At 32.3% G+C, this 20,254-nt stretch overlaps 1 protein-coding gene across 2 annotated transcripts in view; it reads right to left on the minus strand.

The window, feature by feature from the left end:
• LOC126737338 (extracellular serine/threonine protein CG31145) overlaps nucleotides 1-16,177 on the minus strand; it is a 601,920-nt gene extending 585,743 nt beyond the window's left edge. For both annotated transcript variants that reach the window (XM_050442201.1, XM_050442202.1), the window contains exon 1: nucleotides 15,986-16,177. The gene's annotated coding sequence lies outside the window, so the exon portion shown is untranslated. The remainder of the gene's footprint in view (nucleotides 1-15,985) is intronic.
• Between the last annotated feature and the right edge of the window lie 4,077 nt (nucleotides 16,178-20,254).

Consider the following 20,254-nt stretch of genomic DNA (forward strand, 5'->3'; position numbering starts at 1 on the left):
GCCCATCCCAACCTGATGAACTCTTATTCTTAATATTAACCATTAACTGTTTAAGCTCTTCTACACTTGTGGGGGCAAAAAAGAAAGATTCGGCTACTACCACATTGCTGAGATAGCTCTTGGGATCTATTTTTTGTAAGAGATTGGCTGCAAGGTTACTATAGCAATATCACAGTAGAAGGAATTGAGGACATTAGAATCTAAGGTACTTGGAATAACCAAGACATTATTTTTGCCCCTAAGCTCATTTAAAATCTTCCAAGACTCTTTTGCTCTGTTGGAGGAATTATTTATCCTCCTTTGAAAGTAGGTCCACTTAGCCATTCTGATTGAGTTTCTGTAAATCTTGCGGTATCTGTTATAATAATTTAAAAATGTTGCATTGTTCATAGCGTATTTCCTAATGTAAAAAAGGGAGCGCATATTTTTCCCAGATACTCGTAAACCCTTAGTATACCAAGGTTTTCTATTTCGTTTGATAAAAGCTATGCAGTGGGTTAACAGTAGTCAGTAGTCAATACATTATTCCAACTTGACATATTGCAAAGCAAAGAGACTTGACTTGTTATAAGGGACTGATGGCGCTAAAAACTAAACTTATGAAATTAAAATTTTTGGTTAAACTCATTTAACGTACTTAAATCTTATATTTAAATTTAATATTATCTTGCTATCAACTATTCTGAATTTCTAACTTAATAAAACTAAACCCAAAAATCCCGAATAATAAAGTTTTAAATACAAATAAATTTTAAGGCCGGACCTGTGCAACTTTTCACGCTTGAGTGGCTGTGCTAAGGTCAGGCGTTTAACAAAATAGTACGTAGGCGCATGTAGTCAAATCTTCAAATTTTTACGAATCAAATGTATAAATTCTTTAAAAAATGCTTAAAACATTTATTTATTTAATGAAATGATTAAATATCGCTTAGAATATTACTTTATGACTCTTTCCACATAAAATTTTGCGATTTAAACATGCATGTCATGTGACAATACAAGCAACACCGGCACACGGACTATTTGCGGTACATCAAAGATTCTAATAGATCTCTGAACTGAACTATACATAGTACGTCTAATTTAACAAGAAAATTTATTCTATTTACTTATTTTAAATTTATTCAATATAGCTACCTCCATTATCGAAATATTTTTCAATATCTTTTCTAAACATTTTAAAAGAATTTTAAATTCTTTTAAATGGAAATGGAATTACAAGGATCTCTAATTCTTTGTTTTAGTAATTCCCTGTCATTTGGTGATGGCTCAGTATAAACAATTGGCTTGAGCCGGCCCCATAAATAGGAATGGTTAAATCAGGTGACCTTGGCGGCCACTCAATTGGGCCGCCTTTTCCAATCCATTGATATGGAAAAGTTGTATTCCACCATTCTGCTACTCTAATAGTGGAGTGCGCAGAAACTTTGGCGTTTCATTGGACCAAAGCCGACTATTCTGGGATGAAATTACACCATTTGTCGTGAAAGTAGATTTGCTCGAGAATATTATTTTTTTTATGAAAATCCCTGTTCTCTAAAATGTTATCTTTTTTTTGTACATAACTTTGACAGTGATAATGTTTTATAGTAGCTGCCACATTTAATTAAGAATGTTTACATTTTAAAAAGTTCGACGAAAACTCGTAAATGCAGCAAAAAAGAACCCAATATAATAAGCGGCATGTATTCCACGAGCAAAAAATTCCTACCAATCGTAAAAAAGAATTAGTCCAAGGGCAATATTTTTAAAATAATTTATTTGGTTTTTGTTTAAACTTTTAAAAAAGGGAGTAAATAATTAAATAATAAATAAATAATTTAAACGTAAAAATCAAAGTAGGACTATGGTTATGAAATTTGGTATTCGGGCATAATTTTGCATTCGAAACAACTTTTTCTTATAAACTTTTTTATATCTTGCTTAGAAATACTACTTTACCTACACATTAAATTTAAAAAATGCTCGTATCAAAGCATGCTTGATCTTTGAAAAATTAAAAATATGTTAAATTTTATTTTTTAATCAAGACCAAAATTCAACCCCAAATTTTTTTGTCATTCTTACGTATAAATTCGCTCATCCTGGGACACACTGGATTTTTGTATAATTTTCCTTGTCAGAAACGATTCATCGTGAGAACTAGACGCTCGCATTTTACGCTTTATCTTTTCCCTATGAATTTTTTATATTCAGCCGGCTTTAAATGAGTTGTCAAACTATGTCAAGAACAAAAAACGCATTAAATTTTAGTGAATAAATAAAATGAAAGATAAACTATTTTCCTTAATATTTTATATTTACATATACGAGTACTTACATTGTTAATCGAGACTAATATTTTCTTTTTTTTTTCCTCTTAAGAATTGTAATTATATAAACTTTGATATATTGTTATTGTAGCATGTCAAAATTATTTATTTATTTTAAATGATATTTACATTTGTATATGATATAAAAGCACTATTTAACTGACATGTGCGGCCCGCATACAAATTTTATTTTAAAAATGGCCCGCTGTTCGAAAAAGCTTGCCGACTCCCCTGGTTTACTCCACTCGATTTAAATAGATTATGGTTATCAATACTTGTTCTTTCCAACACATTTCCTTTGAATATTTTTTAAGTTACAAAACAATATAAAGAGAATTTGCACAAAAAAACAAACTTCCCTTATACACATTTATTTTAACCAAATAGCACAGCTGTCGCTTATGCAATTTGATGTAATTTCCTAAATTGGGTAAACATTTGTATAATATAACCTGTAAATTTTAGTTTTGGAACAAAAAGAGTTGAGAAATCTTTGTACTAATAAAACAATGTTATACTTTTTTACGAAAAAAAATATTCGCAGGTAATATTGAGACATGAAAAAAACGAATATTCTTTCAGTAATAATCTTTATTTAAATTACAGATACAAAAATAAAAACCCAACGTGCACACCAAAAACTTTCCACCCCGAATTTTTCCGAGGTTTATAATCAAAAAACGCTCACATCCGTCGATTTTTGATTTTGAAACGACAAAATAATCCCACATTTATAAACCTTTATCATCAACCCCTACGGGGGGAGTGACCGCTATTCTTAAAATTTTAAAAGGGAATAGAGCAGCTCGAGAAATAGCTCATTTGAAAGATCTGTTCATGGTCTATAATGGCGAAGTTTTAACTTTCTGTTTTCAACTTGTCCAAATTTTTAAAAAGGGATTTTGTTCTTATTTACCAATTTAATACCAATCAATTCAATAGAAGTATGTCGCTTCGAACTAGGGTAATGTATAATACTCAAAAGATCTTTCAAATAAATTTTTAGTCCAATTTTTTTTAATAAAAGGCCCAGTCTACTGCAAAAAAAATATAGAAAACTGACTTTTTTTAAACTATTAAGTGATAAAATGTTTTAAATATTTTTTAATCCTGATTTTATTTTCACAGAATTTAAAATAGTGACTTATATTATCAGTTTCATTATTAAATAATAACATACAGAATAGAAAGAAAAATTGTTTATTTCACTCTTCAAGTAAGAGTGTCTGATAATTAAAAAAAAAATTACCATTAAGAAATTTCTAATATTTATATTTAATTTAACAAACAACAACAGCCAAATTCTATACAAAATTAGAGACACAGTTCGAAACGCTCGCGTTCATTATGTAACATTTTAGGTATAATTTATGGGCCGTAATGCACTATTTGTTGTCGCAAATCTTCTAAAGAATTGGGATTTATAGCATACATTTTGGATTTTAAATAACCCGACAAATAAATTCAAGGGGTGACAAATCAGGAGATCTGGCAGGCAATCCATTTGCGTTCAATCCATCTCCCATGAAATTTTTCATCCAAAATTTGCCTTACAGGAAACCCATAATATGAAGGTGCTCTGTCTTGCTGAAAAATTACATTTTCTGAACGATGGCGCTCATCTTCCTCAATGGCAGTAACTAAAACTAACTCAATACTAGTTTCTAGTAACTCAAGGTACATTTTCCCTGCGGAATTTCCTTGTAAAACATATGGTTTAATAATACGGTTGCCGAAAATTGTAGCCCATACATTAAATTTTTCGGGATATTGGGTATGAACTTCCCTAAATACTATAGGGTTGAAATCCGACCAATATCTGCAGTTATGTTTGTTCACAATACCATTAAGGAAAAAGTTGCATTCATCAGAAAAACAAACATTAAAAATAAATTCTGGGTTGCCAATGAATCGTTCACTAATAGTTTCGCAAAACTGTAAGCGGCGGTCATTATCATTCTCGCTGTATTTTTAGTTCCTGTATTAGTTTAATTTTGTAGGGATGAGAGCTATGCTTTTTTAGAATCGTCTGGATACTTCTACTTGAATTACCTATATTTGACTGACTTTCCTTGAGTGTGGGCTCGATTGCCTTGCGAGTTGCAATTTTTGTTGCAACTGAAATTTTGAAAATCTGAATTTTCACGAAATTTTGCTGAAGTTTATGACGTACATACGGGCTAAGTGTGCATCTGAATTTAGGTGCGCAGATATCACAATCCTTATTTCTAAAGAAAATTGAAATAATTTGAACTCTCTCTTGAAGCGTATAGTAAGTAAACCGTTTTAAATAAAATATTTGGCAAAACTTAAATTTATCATACAGTCAATTTAACCGATACCAAAGATAGACTAATAACTAGCTTTAAAATGAGGTATCACTCGATCCCTATATCCCATTTAAAATTTTAAGGGTAGCTGTCACACCGGCGTAGGGGTGGATGGTAAAGGTTTACATTAAATGCGAGATTATTTTGTCTCCCCTAAAATCAAAAATCGACGGGTGCGAGCGTTTTTTGATTTTTTTATGAAATTTCGAAAAAATTTGAGGTTTAAAGTTTTAGATGCACCACCCTGTATATAATTAAGACTATTAATTTATAATACAATACAAATTGTAATATTATAATAATAGTCTTGGGCATATTCTGTTTGTATCTCAAATACTGAAATGAATAAATTAGTTCTTCGTACAAAAATCATAAGCATAGCATAGGTTTAATTTCACTATTGATATAAATATACAGGATGGGCCAATAAAAACATTCCACCCAAGTTTTTTTGTAAAATTAAAAAAAAAACGCTCTTACATGTCAATTTTTGATTTGAAGGGAAACATAAATTTCAACGCTACAACTTCATCCTCAAAGTATTTCTCTTCTGATCTATCCCCCGAGTTTAAAACGTCTGATATTTGTTTTCGCAGCTGTGTGACAGCTTCTCAAAGTTTTGGCTGGTATGACTTACATAAAACAGGACTTTTGAAGATATTTCCATTCAGAAATATAAATAGCTTGCATACGTTAATGTTTACTACCAACAAAATAAATTAATTTAACGTTTTTAATCCCCAAATGTATCCCCTACGCGTAGGTTACTGTTAACCGTAAAATGTTATATGGGAATGAGGGTCGAGTTGAACCTCATTTTAAAAATCTTTTTATTCTGATTATATTCTCTATTATTCTCTATTAAAATAACTAATAAAATTGGAAGGTATCAAAATAAAAATATCTCGCATACCTATGTCAGATAATTAGTGAATAAGTTTTTAGAAACTAAGACAGTGCAAAACGAGTATCACAATCCAATTCAAGTGGTCAACGATGAACGCACACAAATTACTATATTGGGGCACATTAATTTGGATAAACCCTTAAGTACCAATTATCTGAAGTTTCCGGCGTCTCCCGTACAGGTATAAGAAGAATTTTAATATAACAAGTGACAGTCGAAGATATGAGTAAAAGATGTATTGGAAATCCACTTTTACTGTACAATGTTTGTTTTTTACATGAATGCTACTTTTTTTTACATTTCTTGGTTATTCGATACGATTATTGGAGCGATTCAAATCCGCATTTTTATAGTTACAGAAGGCCATACTCAATATCCTTAAAAAATTACTGTCTGGGCTGGTATCAGGAGCAAAAAAAAGTAAAAAGATGAGAGTTTGTCCAAACAAAATGATGTTTTTCAACACAATGCAGCACCTGTTTAACGATTTTTAAATGAGGAGCTTAGGGACCGCTGAATTGGAGGTAGGGGACCTATCGAACTGCCAGATCCCCGGATCTTTCTCCGCTCGATTTTTTCCTTCGGAGTCATTTAAAATCAGATATTTAAAAAAGAGCCAGCCTATTTGCAAAAGCGGATTTCTACAGAGTGTGAAAGGATAGATAAGAATGTGTTGTAGAATCTAAAAGAAGAAATAGAAAATCGATTTTTCACTGTTTGAACCTTAATGGGGATCACTTTTAACATGTTATTTAATAAGTTTATTGTTATTAAACAGAACATGAGATTAGTTTTATTTTTAAGTGATTCTTTTGTACTAAAAATAGTTAAGTAATTTTTTGATGTGTTTCTTCAAATTAATTTTAATAAGCTGTCACATTGCGAAAAATAACAGCAGACCTTTTAAACTTGAGAAATAGAATTAGAAAAGACCTTTAAAATAAGGTGCTAATCGACATCGATTCCCATTTAAGATTTTGAGGTTGTTTTATTTTACAAAATACGTAAAAAGACTGGGTGGAAAGTTTTTATTGGCCTACCCTGTATATAAAAACTATAGTTGGTATTTATACAGTATGAGTCTAGTAACTTAGAATAAATTCAGTAGTTCATATACTTTTTTCTGAAAAAAATTCTCGGACCCATCGATTAGTAGCGCTTTTATTTGTTGAAAACAAAGTTATACCTACAGTGTTTCCTAAAAATAAGATATGACATCCTCGACTATTTTTTTAAATAGCAGCCCTAATTTTTAATTGCTTCATCTCTTCATGATTTTCAAAGAGCGTACTAAATTATACATAGCTGCAATATTTTAAGTTTAACTTTAATTAACCGTTTCCAGTATAGACAAAATATTTTTTTTATTTAATATAAATTATAAAATCCGTTGTTCTCAAAAAGTTTTTAAAAAATGTTTAAAATGTAATCCATTAACAATTTGGTAATGCCCCAAACGTACTAAAAATTTGTTTTAAACGTATCTTATAACTTTTGGAAAATTAATCTACACTCGTGCCTTATTCTGGTTTTCAACTCGTAAACGTTTGCGCGCTTGGACACATAAACTCTGGATTTCAAATATCCCCATAGGAAAAACTCTAAAGAAGTTAGATCGGGAGATCTTGGTGGCCATTCAACAGTTCTCTTCTCCCAATCCATCTGCCAGAAAATAGAGTATCGAGATAGTTTCAAGCAGGACGTGCGAAATATGGAGGTGCACCATCTTGTTGAGACCTATTTGGCATATCAGCTTCTTTTTGATCAGGAAACAGAGCAGCTAGATTTGGAATGACTTCTTCTAGTAAAAACTGTAAATATCTTGCATCATTTTCATTGAGTTCCTGGAGAATTGTTAGTTTAAAGGGATGAAATTTATGTACCTTCAGAACCCTTACTAGTGAAGACTGACTCACTTCCAATATGCTAACACGTTCCCTTAGGGATTATCATTGACTGAAGATTTACGAAAAATAGTTGCTCTTCTAACCAAAAAGTCTTTTCCAAAACTGATTTTCAGTTTTGCTTACAGTAACTTGCAGTATCGGTAAATTAGGACGCATATGTTTTTGATTAAGTCCATAACCTCCTTTTGGGTTCTTGTTCTATCTCCTTACTCAATAATCAGATAAAAATTTCAATCTTGTGCTTTTCAGTTAAATAGAGCATTACTTTTAAGTTAAAAAAAAAGTACTTCAATCTGATTATTTGACTTATAATGATCAATTAAAAAGTAAACGACTTTACACTCAAGACAAGTCTTTAAACAATGTTAAAATTTACTAGTTTTACTATTTGAACGAATATGGAATGCCACATTTTTTCCAAATTTATTAAATTCCTTACGAAAAAAAAATGTTTACAAAAAAAGCAATACTTTTAAAATTATGTGGTTTGAAAACTATGCACAATAATGTATTTTACAATATTACCTTTGTTCGCTGGCGGTGATAGTTCTGAACGCATCCCAGATCATTCAGGAACTCTTCATCCTTTAAGAATATGTGCATGCGTGATTCATTCAACCGGTTCAGAATTTATTTCAGCCGCGAACGATCCACGGATTGCCAATATCTAAATTTGTTTGGGTTAGTACAGGTTATGTTTTGTATTTTCGATTGTTTTGTTTAGGAAGGAGTTTTTTTTTTCTTTAAACAGTAAAGATTTAAATCGGAGAAATGGCTAAGAAATACTGTAATAAATTCTAATGGAGTTATTTCTTCTGAGTCTCCTTCCTGTTCTTTATAATATTGGGATGCAGCAAATCGATTCGCCAGTTCATCAGTCAGTGCTGAGTCCATTCGAAAATTGTTAAAATACAGGTTACCATCTACTTGTGAGGTAATGTTTTTGAAATATCCAAAATTTTTGGGAACTTTGGTAACTTCTAAGAGGTTCTCCAATTCCTTATCACTGGAATTTAAATGATCAGACATGGTAAATTTATCATGGACAACTAATCTAGAATAAAATTGATTTATTTAAAGCAGGAATTTCTACTTAAGCAACAAACTATCCATAAAACTAATTTGTAACAGAAACTATTATTGGTTTTAAATTTAATAAAATAAAATAAGCACCACTTATCAGAAAACACAAAAAGAATAAATACTCGATATACATCAAATCCAAAATTAAAAAAATTGAAACTTTGTAGTTTTGTAGAAGTCGTTATGGTCTTTAGAAATAAGCACTAAAGGCCATTAAAAAAAACTCATCGATAATACTTTACAGTCCCATACAGGGTGTTTTTTATATATTGCGATAAAATTCAGCAACGTGTTCTTTGGACAAAAATTCGCAAAAAAGTTCCTATAAACATAGGTCCTAAATCTTTTAGATTTTGAGCTACAGGGTGGTAAAGTTTTAACAAAAAAATGATTTTTTTTCGATAACTTAAATACCCCTGTAAATATTTGGCCAAAGATTGGTATGCAGGGTCTGTGTATCCAGAGCCATTTACCAACATACTTTTAACATTTTTATGTTCTCCAGTGGCATATTTTTATAAAGAAAAATGGTACGCCACTGGTTTTTCTTGTATTAAAAAATATTTTTAATTTCCTCGTTTTATTTGCAACATTTTTGATCTCTTCGACTTTGTACGTTAGATGCACGGTTTTCGCACAAAAAATTAAAAAACATTTTTCTACTTTGACTGATCGCTAAAATTTATTTTTTCTATGATCGTTATAAAAAGTAAGTTTTTTTTTGAAATTTTATTTAAAATTTCATTGTAGTTCATAATATGTCACTTTATTTAACATGATAAAAAAAGTGACATATAAGTAACGTGTTAATATTTCACACTTGCAAAATCGCGAAGTAGCCTGTGAACATAATTTTTTTAACGTAACTACAGACAACGCCACCGCAACGATAATCACATTCTTGTTTAAAAGTTTAATCTTTTTACCACATTCTTCCTCTGCCCACGATAAAGTTGATATTTGTAAGATTTTGTGATATTTTAAATTTTAAGCCATAGTCCGCCAGTTGACAAGATTAATTTGTTAAAGAAAATGGCTAAGAATTACACAAATAATGAAATGTGCGATATGCACTTCATTTATGGACTGGCTAACGGAAACGCACGAGAAGCCTTGCGTATTTATGCTGAACGTTACCCGAATCGTGTTATTCCTCATCACTCCATGTTTACGCAATTATACCAACGTCTAAGTGAAAGCGGCAGCTTTAAAAAACTTACCGCTGAAAACGGACATCCCCGAACAGTTACTCCTCAAATTGAAGAACAGGTGCTCAATGAATTCGAGGAAGATCCCACCACAAGCACTAGGAAAATTGCTCAGACGGTATACATTAGTAACTTTACAGTTTGAAATATTCTTAAAAGAAACCTTTTATACCCGTATCATATTCAGCGGGTGCAGGCACTTTTGCCAGGCGATTTTCCGAAAAGAACGGCTTTGTGTCGTTGGATGCAAGAACGCATAAGGCAAGATGCACTGTTTATAAGAAAAATACTTTTCACCGATGAGGTTAATTTCTCCAGGGACGCAATTATGAACTTCCACAATAACCACATATGGCATTATGAGAACCCAGATGCTGTGGCAAAAAACCGGCATCAGCACCAGTTTTCACTTAATGTATGGGTCGGCATTATTGAAAACTTTCTCATCGGTCCATTTTTTTTACCAGCAAGGTTGACTGGACAAGTGTATCAAGAATTTCTTGAAATATAATTACCAGCGATGCTAGAAGATGTCCCCATTCAGCTGAAACAGCAAATGTTTTTTTTACATGACGGTGCTCCAGCCCATTTTAGTTTAGTGGCTCGGCAGTATTTGGATATTACGTATCCAAATCGTTGGATAGGTTGGGGAAGTATTCACCCTTGGCCCCCACGGTCTCCCGACTTAAATCCGCTGGATTTTTTTTTGTGGGGCCACCTTAAATCATTGGTTTATAGAAATCCAATTGATAATGTGGAGGAATTGCGTAATCGCATTATAACGTCTTGTGACATAATTCAATCCGCCAATCAATGCGACATCGATTAGATGCTTGTATTGATGTTGGAGGAGCACACTTTGAACAACTTTTGTAAAAATAATAATATTACTTAAATAAATAATAAAAAATTAAATATTTTTTATCACTTAAAAACTTGTATTTTAAATTAAAGCTTGTAGAAGCAAAAGTTTTAAATCCTCAATTACAATTTTATTAAATTGGGCTGGCTTTTGTACTAAATTAATTAATAAAAATTTTATTATTAAAATTGCAATAAACTAAAAAAACGAATAATTACTAGAATAAAGAAAATCTAATCAAATCTGAGCAACATGTCCATGGTTTTTAATTTTTTGTGCGAAAACCGTGCATCTAAGGGACAAAGGCCAAGGGATCAAAAATGTTGCAAATAAAACGGGGAATTTAAAAATGTTTTTTAATACAAGAAAAACTAGTGGCGTACCATTTTTCTTTATAAAAATATTCAGCGGAAAACCCGCACACACGCCACTGGAGAACATAAAAATGTTAAAAGTATGTTGGTAAATGGCTCTGGATACACAGACCCTGCAAACCAATCTTTGGACAAATATCTACAGGGCTATTTAAGTTATCGAAAAAATCATTTTTTTGTTAAAACTTTACCACCCTGTAGCTCAAAATCTAAAAGGTTTAGGACCTATGTTTATAGAAACTTTTTTGCGAATTTTTGTTCAAAGAACACGTTCCTGAATTTTGTCGCAATATATAAAAAACACCCTGTATAGGTCTAGATAAATCACAGAATATTGTATAAGTATACTATATGTATACCTAGTGTGCTTCTGTGACGATGTATATTCTACATAAATCTTTAAAAATCTTCAAATCGATCAAGTACGTTTAGAATAATACTGAATAGAAAATCGACTACATTTTAAACATTTCGTAAAAAACTTTTCGAGTAAGACAGATTATATAATTCATAATAAATAAAACAATTTTTTTCAATTATTTTGAAAAAGGTGAACCAAATAAACTTAAAAACCCTTTTTGAAAATTCTTTGAAGCAGCTGCCTATAATTTGATATGCTCTTTAAAAATATGCAACAAAAAATTAGAGTTAATACTTAAAAAAATTGTGGATGACGTCATATCTTCTTTTTACGACACACTGTATATCTTTATTTTTAACAAAGAAAAAGCGCTAAAAATACTAATCGACGGCTCCGAGGTTTTTTTTGAGAATGAGAGAGTGATTGAGAAGTTACAGACAGGAAATTTAAGATGGCAGTTGCGCTCTGTTATGCTCATTTTTAGGACTGAAAATATTTTCCACCGATTCTTGATGACCTATTTACCCAATAATTTTTTTCACTTAATCACATGAAGAACGAATATATATTTACTTTTTAGTCACCTGGTATATATTTACAAAACAAATTTTTATGTCTAGCCATATTATTGAATATCTTGTAGTTTAGCTTTTATAATTATATAATAAAGTTGAAAAATATAATTTGAGTTAAGGAAAGTTTTATAAATTTTCTAAGTAGCATTTTGTAATTTGTTTTGGATTAATATTCGTCTAATTATAATATGTATGAGTAAATATTATGTAGATTGCGAAAATAATGTTCTCATATCGTTTTTTGTGTAAACAGTAACAGTTGCAATATTAACATAAATACTTTTTTCGACTACCGTGTAAAGTACTCACTTTACACACTTTCCAGGGTGTGTAGAGTTTCGCTTTTTACGCACTGGTGCCTAGAAAGTAATTTGACGTTTATTTGACATTTAAATTATATGTTTTTAAAAAATTTGTTGACTTTTTTTACGCACTAGTGCGCGTGCATAAAGTAATTTTTTTACGCACTCCTGCGTAATGTAATTTGGTCTTTTTGATTTTTTTCCAATGTTTTCTTCGGTAACAATAAACAGTTTTGTATGTTACATGTGTGTAAAATCCCCTTTTTTTATTCATGGGAATTGTCGCAAGAATCGTTTTACACACTTGTTACATAAATAACTATTTTGACACCTCAATAATGTATTTTATTGTAAAAAAAGTCTTTAAAATACTTATGTCGTAAAAGATGTCTTGAGACTTTTTAAAGGTATCTCTGTGCTATCGGAGCTATCTCTATCCATTTTATTTTTTATAATTACTTGGATATACAAAATACATTTTTGAACACACTGTATTACGAGGTTTGGCTATTAAATAACAAGAGTGCGTGCCTAGAGGGCGCCCTAGATGGGTGGGGAAAAAAACGAGTAGTGCGTTGGGTATCTAGATATCTTGTCTATGCACGTACCAAAACACATTTTCGCCACTATTATAGTATTCGTGCAGTAGCGGTTTGAAACGAACGTGTGTTTTTCTCGTGCCGAAAACCATGTGTGACGAAAAACAAGAGCAACGCATCAATCTTAAATTTGTCGTTAAATTGAAAAAAACTCCGACTGAGTGCTATAAATTGTTGCAAGAGGCCTATGGGGGAAATTCTTTCTTTCGTGTGCGTATTTTTGAGTGGTGTAAGCACTTTAGTGAGGGCCGAGAGAGCACTGAAGATGACCAGCGCTCAGGTCACCCTGTCACTGTTTCAACTCCGGAAACAATGACCAAAATCAACCAAATTGTGCGTGCAGATCGTCGAATGAGCACCCGGATGATTGCCGAGGCAGTTACGCCGATAAAGAAACGGTTACAAAAAATGTACACGGAGAATTACACATGATTAAAGTCTGTGCGAAGTTGGTGCCAAAAAATCTGACCAAAAGCTCTTGCTTTAACAGGTCTGCTCAGATTTCCTTGAAAGGTTAGAAAAAGATCCCGGACTGATGAAAAACATTATTACTTGCGACGAAACGTGGATTTTTCAATGCGATGTTGAAACCAAGCGGCAATCGATGCATTGGAAGACGCCTGAATCGCCCAGAATAAAAAAAGCAAGGATGACCAAATCAAAATTCAAGGCAATGGTGATCGTTTTTTTCGACATTAACGGTATCGTGATGACTGAATGGGTTCCAGAGGGTCAGACTGTCAACCAGACTTACTATTTGTCAGTTTTGGCAACACTGCGAGAACGAGTTTTATAATAAAACCCTTTTTCGTAACCAGTCTCGTTATTTAATAGCCAGATCTCGCATATGGTTAAACAAAGTTTGGATGAAGTCATCCACTGGATGACTTCATCTAGAAGGCCATTGGGCAGGCTATTTTTTATAATATCCCTTTGTATTGATAAACAATTCGTCCAGTTGGCAATTTTATTCAGTGGCTTATCTTTAAGACATTTGTATCATCTTATGGACATTCATTGGATTTTTTAAAGAAATTAAAGGACGTCAGGAAACCTTTCAATGTCCATAGCACACATTTGTGCTGTCATGGACATAACATACATAAGCTGTGCCACATGCCACAGGAATTTTGTAAGACTACTTTTATTGGGGTCGGAGGCAGCGGAAGTTTATAATAATATACTTAGTATTTATACAAGATAAATATAATAAGAAAGAATTAAAAAATAAGGTTTAAAATATTAGTAAAACTTCCAATATTTGGCAACGTTGAGAACAAGCTTTGACTAGTGCAATTACATACAATAGGATGTAGAATTTCAGCTTATTTTTACAACATTATTAAGTACAGTGCATCCGTAAAATAGCAGATAAATTCAATAAAAATGAAATGGTCCGTTTTTCTGAAAAAAAAGCCAAACTCGTCGATTTTAATATTTGGTTTAGGGTTTTTCTACATGGAAATTATTAAACAGGGAGACTCAAAAAAAAGATATGACGTCATCAATATGTTTTTTTTAAATGGAAACCACCATTTTTTCATGCAGAATCAGAAAGAACGCATTTTTTTACAAAGGATATGGTACAAATGAATAGTTGAAATTAAAGAAATGCCTATCTAAATTAAATTTTCGAAAAAGCACCGTTAACAATAATATTATATTTCTTTTTTTTATATATTTCTAATTTTCTGGCGTATTTTTCTTTTAAATCTTCTAAACTCGCTGGTTTAGTGACATACACTTTACTTTTTAAGTATCCCCATAAAAAGTAATCGAGGGGAGTTAAATCTGGCGATCTGGGTGGCCACTCAATGAACCTTCGTCTACCTATCTAACGATTTGGAAAAACTTTATCTAGATAATTGCGAACGGGTAAAGCATAGTGTGGCGGGGCTCCTTTTTGCTGAAAAAAAAAATCACGTTGGTGCATGTTGGGTTCGTCCAAATCCGGAAACAAAGTTATCAGAGCGGGAATAAAATCTTTTTGAACAAAGTCCAACTACCTCTCACCAGTAAGAGTAACATCAAAAATTAAGGCTCTAAAACTCTTCCTTCCACTATACCGCACCACATATTGACTTTTTGAGGGTGTTCTGTATGACATTCTGTGAACCAATGAGGGTGTTTGGTAGCCCAGTATCGACAATTCTGTCTGTTCACATGGCCATTTAGAGTGAACGTTGCTTCGTCAGAAAATATTATCCTTCTTACAAAATTATTGTTATCATTACATAATTGATGCATTTGCTCACAAAATTCATTTCGACGATCAAAATCATCTTCCGATAGCTCTTGAACTAAGAATATTTTATAAGGGTGGAACTTTGCTTTTTTCAATACTTTATGCACAGTAGATCGTGATAAATTAACATTAGAAGCCGTGTTTGTGATTGTGGCTTTGGGATTATCTTGGACCGTTAACAGAACGTTAAGCTTATCTTCTTCAGTTATTGAACCTCGACCAGCATTTTGAGTTTCCCAACTTGCCCGAATTTACGAAAATTTGCTTCAACTCTGCTTACCACGCATATTTCTGAAACCAATCATGCATAAGATTTCGATTCTTTCACGTTCGGTTAATTTTCTCATATTTCATACAATAACAGTAGGTAATAAAGTGTAGTTAGTAATAAAACGCAGGATGACACTGCTTTCGCCTCTTAAAAAGAATAAACACCACTTGCAAATGTAAAAATACTTTAAATAATTGCACGAAAATATATTCATACTTTTTGACACTGACGACAACAATAACTAGAAAACCAAAATAACAACATTTAATTTAGATAGGTATTTCTTTAATTTTACATTTTATCATCATTTTTTGTTCAAAATTGGTTATGTAACCACTATTAATTTGCACCATATCCTTGTAATTAAAATGCGTTCTTTCTGATTATGCATTAAAAAATTGTGGTTTCCATTTAAAAAAACATATTGATGACGTCATATATTTTTTTGAGTTACCCTGTATATTTAATTTTCACGTAGAAAAACCCTAAACCCAATATTATAATCGGCAGGTTCGGGCATTTTTTCAGAAACGGTCCATTTCATTTTTAATTGATACTACTTCACGGATGCACTGTATATTAATATTACTTGTTAATACTCAAAATTGTTGTACAATTTAATATACTTTACTAAAATCAAAATTCTTACTTGGCTCCAAATCATCATAAAAAAATTGATACTGCCGCAAACGAAATAAAACTAACACCCACAAAACAAAAATTTGAAAAAAACCAGTTTCTTCCTTTAGGACGGAAGTTTCATCGACGAAGTTTCCCACGAAAATTCGAGCGCGAAGTTTCGGCACAACCTCTACGGTTCAACCGGCGGATGTTGACTGTTTTTGGCGAGCGTAGTAGACAAAAGCCGCGTTTGATAAGAGAGAAGTTCACGCGGTGCGCAAAGTGCCAGATTTACGCCCGCCGCACCGCTTATTATTTTATTGGAATTTATTCAATTCTTGCGGCCGTATCGTAAGTTATTTTTAGGTCGGAATAATCCCTTTTAGCAATATGAATCATTCAACGGATTCTTTTATATACTATTGTGTAAATATAAATATTTCGGTTTAAAAAGTAAATATTTTTGATGTCTGGACTTTGTCAACGACTAAAGATTTTAAACGTTATTTTAGTATTTTAGGATAAAAGATAATTTGACCCCAATATTTACTTTTTTTCCTCTTTTCCATCACGTTAATTTTTTCTAAGTTTTAACAACCCAGGGTATCACAATGCTAAAAAATGCTAAAAAATTAAATATATCAACCAATAAGACAGTTGAAATTCCCAATGAATTATGTGATCCAGAACAGATTTCCAACTTTTTTTTATTTACTTCTCAAGCTCCTAACTCTGCGTCAGATGACAAAATCTTTTTCTATCGTTCAAATTAAGGCTCGGAATCGAACTCGATTTATTCGAATATTCAAATATCGAGTTTTTGCAAAAAAATTTATTAATTTCAATAAATATCCGAATATTTGAATACTCGAATATTCGATAATTTGAATATTCAAGTATTCAAATATTTGAGTATTTAAATACTCGAATATTTAAATATTCGAATATTTGACGAATGAACATTTAAAGAAATGCTAAAAAGGGAGTTTGAAAACAGATTTAAGGAAATTTGCGTAAATGTTTCCGTTGCTAAGGGAGGGAATATTCAAATTTATGATTTATGTACTTTTATTGATCCTCGTTTTAAAACACAAAAAAGATATGTAGGTGCACTATTCAGCGTTAAATTGCACCTTAAAAATTTATTGGAATCACGTAGTGAACCATTTAATAACCAAGATTACCAACCTACTCCAAAAAAGACTGCCTTGGATATTTTGTTTCCCAATGAACCATCAATCAGCTTTGATGAGGTAGATTCATATTTTGCTGAACCTATTTTATCTAAAAATATGTGTCCACTTCAGTGGTGGAAAAAGAATGAAAACAAATATCCAAGGCTAACCAAATACGCAAAAAAATACCTTTGTATTCCGGCTACTTCAGTACCTTCGGAAAGGTGTTTTTCAAGTGCTGGAAACATAGTCACTCACATAGTCACACACGCAAAAACATCGTGCTTAAAGGGTGACAATGTCAAAAAATTATGTTTTCTTAGCGCTAATTTGTAAAAATGTATTTCTTTCATTTTATTATTTTGAATTTTGAGTCCTATTCTTTGAAGTTTAACAGAAGTTTTTTTTTGTTATGTTAGTAAGTAAGAGTAATTTTTTTTTCAAGTTTAACAGAAGTTTTTTGTTTTGTTTTTTTTGTAAGTAACAATTGTATATAAGTACCTTGCTTGTTTCGGTTTCTATGCTATGAATAAAAAAAAGGTCTATAATGTAGTTTTTGTTTTTTTGTACCTCGTAAATTTTAGTAAAAAGTTAACTATTCTTATATTTTAACACTTATATTAAATATTTTTTACAAATATAAATTCAACAAATATTCGAATATTTGAATACTCGAATATTCGCATATTCAATAATTTGAATACTCAAGTATTCAAATAGTTGAATATTCAAATATTTGAGTATTTAAATACTCGAATATTCGAATATTTGTATGAATATTCGAATAGTGAATAATTCAAATATTCAAAAAAAAAAACGAAGTGAGTATTCTAATACATAATTTTCCAAAATTCCGAGTCCTAGTTCAAATGTTCATCCCATGTTAATATCAAACTAAATTTTACGTTTATAGACGAGTGTTAGCAAGAAGAACGCAAGGACGGCCGCTCAGTACGTCCTACGATACCGCGCCAGAGGGTATAAACAAGAATGGGATTTAGTTTAGGCTATCACGTTAAGCGGGCTCATTGGATGATTCTAACAAAGTCAGAAGTGGAATAAGACCCCAAGTTCGCGTCTTTTACAAAAGGGACCATATTTTAACCTTTTTAGTGGTTGTGAATTTTAGTGCTCGTGATTGTGTGCGAGTGTATGTGCTATTATGGAAGGTAAAAAGGTAGAGAGGACCCGTTTCTAAACACAGCCCTTGTCGCCGAAGCAAAAAAGACGACGTCGTTCTCCAAGCTCTTCTTCGTCCGATGAATCTGATGGCGAAGCACGGGAGCAAATAAAAAAGTTAAAAAAGCAGATAAGTAGACTGCAGGCTCAAGTGAGTACAAATTCTGTTATTCCTTTTCCAACTGTGAGTGCGTCGATTACTGAAACTGTTATACCTATATTCGATCCGAATGGAATAGTATAACTGCGGAAGACTGGATACGGCGGGTTGAAGAACTAAAATTTTGTCACAAATGGGACGATTTAACTACAGTAAAATTAGCGACCAGTATAGATTACGTGGAAACGCGCGTAAATGGTACGACGGTTCTCAAATAACGTTAAATTCTTGGGAACTATTAAAGGGCCTTTTAATCTTAAACTTTCCAAGCACAATAAGATTTGGAAAATTATTAGTATATGCTGCAATGTACACGCCGCAATCTAAGTAAAATTTGGGCGATTAATGTTTCGAAAAGGTTGCTAAGCTCAATAAATTGCATTTAAATATCCCGGACGCATGTTTAATAGATAGTGTAATAGAAGGAGTGGGTGATAATACGGTTGCAATATCAGCTCGCGCTGCAAATTTTAAAAGTATTGGCGAACTATTTAAGTAGCGTCGGTGCTTTAAAACCAACCAAAGTTGATTTTACAATATGTGTCAATTGTCCAGGTAACCCAGTTTCCAATTGCATCAACATCCGCTATGGGGAGTGCCGTACAATGGAAACGCGAACAAAGAGCCTACCAAACTTTTGATCCCCGAAAAGTGTCAAAACGCATTTCTTGTTTTAATTGCGGCGAAATCCATAGAGCAAGAGATTGTTATAAAGAGCGTATTGAGTGCGAGCTCTGTCATAAATTAGATCACACTCGAGGCCAATGCTCACAAAAAGAAACGGATTGGTAGCAGTCGATAGCATGAAACCCTGGATTGTACTAAAAGGTTAGTATACGGCTAACAATAGTAAAAATGGGTAGTAAAAGACTAACGAAAGTGAAACGGTTAGTAAACGACTAATGCTCTCAATGGTTAGTAAACCACTAACGCTCTTAAAGGTTAGTAAACGACTAACATATAAGATAAAGAACGGTTAGCAAATGGTTAACATATGAAATAGTTGATAGAGTATAATTGGTATACGACCATTAACGGACGTTGACGGTTAGAATAATGGCTAACATATTATTTTCAGAATAATTAAGTTCTGCAGTTCTGAGGCCAGAACAAGAACTCAGGATGGCCGAATGTTAGCAAAAAGAACGCAAGGACGGCCGCTCAGCATTCCTACGTTACCGCGCCAGAGGGTATAAACAAGAATGGGATTTAGTTTAGGCTATCACGTTAAGCGGGCTCATTGGATGATTCTAACACGAGAATTCCCTCTTAAAGATTCTGAATAGTATATCCACTGGGGCAATTGGCGATGATGGTATATCAGTAAGGGATATTAAACTTTGCTTGCCTTGCTTGTGGAATGCAGTATTTCCACCCTTATTAAATATCATAAATTCCTGTATTTTAGAAAGTTATTTTCCCTTTTCATGGAAAAAAGCAATCGTAAAACCACTAGCTAAAAATACGAATTCTAAAGAACTAAAGGATCTAAGACCGATCAGTATTCTTTCGGTAATTTCTAAACTTCTTGAAAAACATATTAATAAACAATTGTACGACTTCCTAAACACGTCAAATTTTATCCCATCGTGCCAATCAGGATTCCAATCTGGTTACAGCACCTCTACTTGTTTAGTTAATCTTTGAAATGATGTTCGTCACAGTGAAGATAATAAACTAATAACTTGCCTGTCATTTCTCGATTTCAGCAAAGCATTCCATACGATTAGCCACAATATGCTATTAGCGAAACTTCATTATTATGGACTTTCTGTAAAGTTTT

The sequence above is a fragment of the Anthonomus grandis genome, chromosome 6, assembly GCF_022605725.1.
Source record: "Anthonomus grandis grandis chromosome 6, icAntGran1.3, whole genome shotgun sequence".
Classification (NCBI taxonomy): domain Eukaryota; kingdom Metazoa; phylum Arthropoda; class Insecta; order Coleoptera; family Curculionidae; genus Anthonomus; species Anthonomus grandis.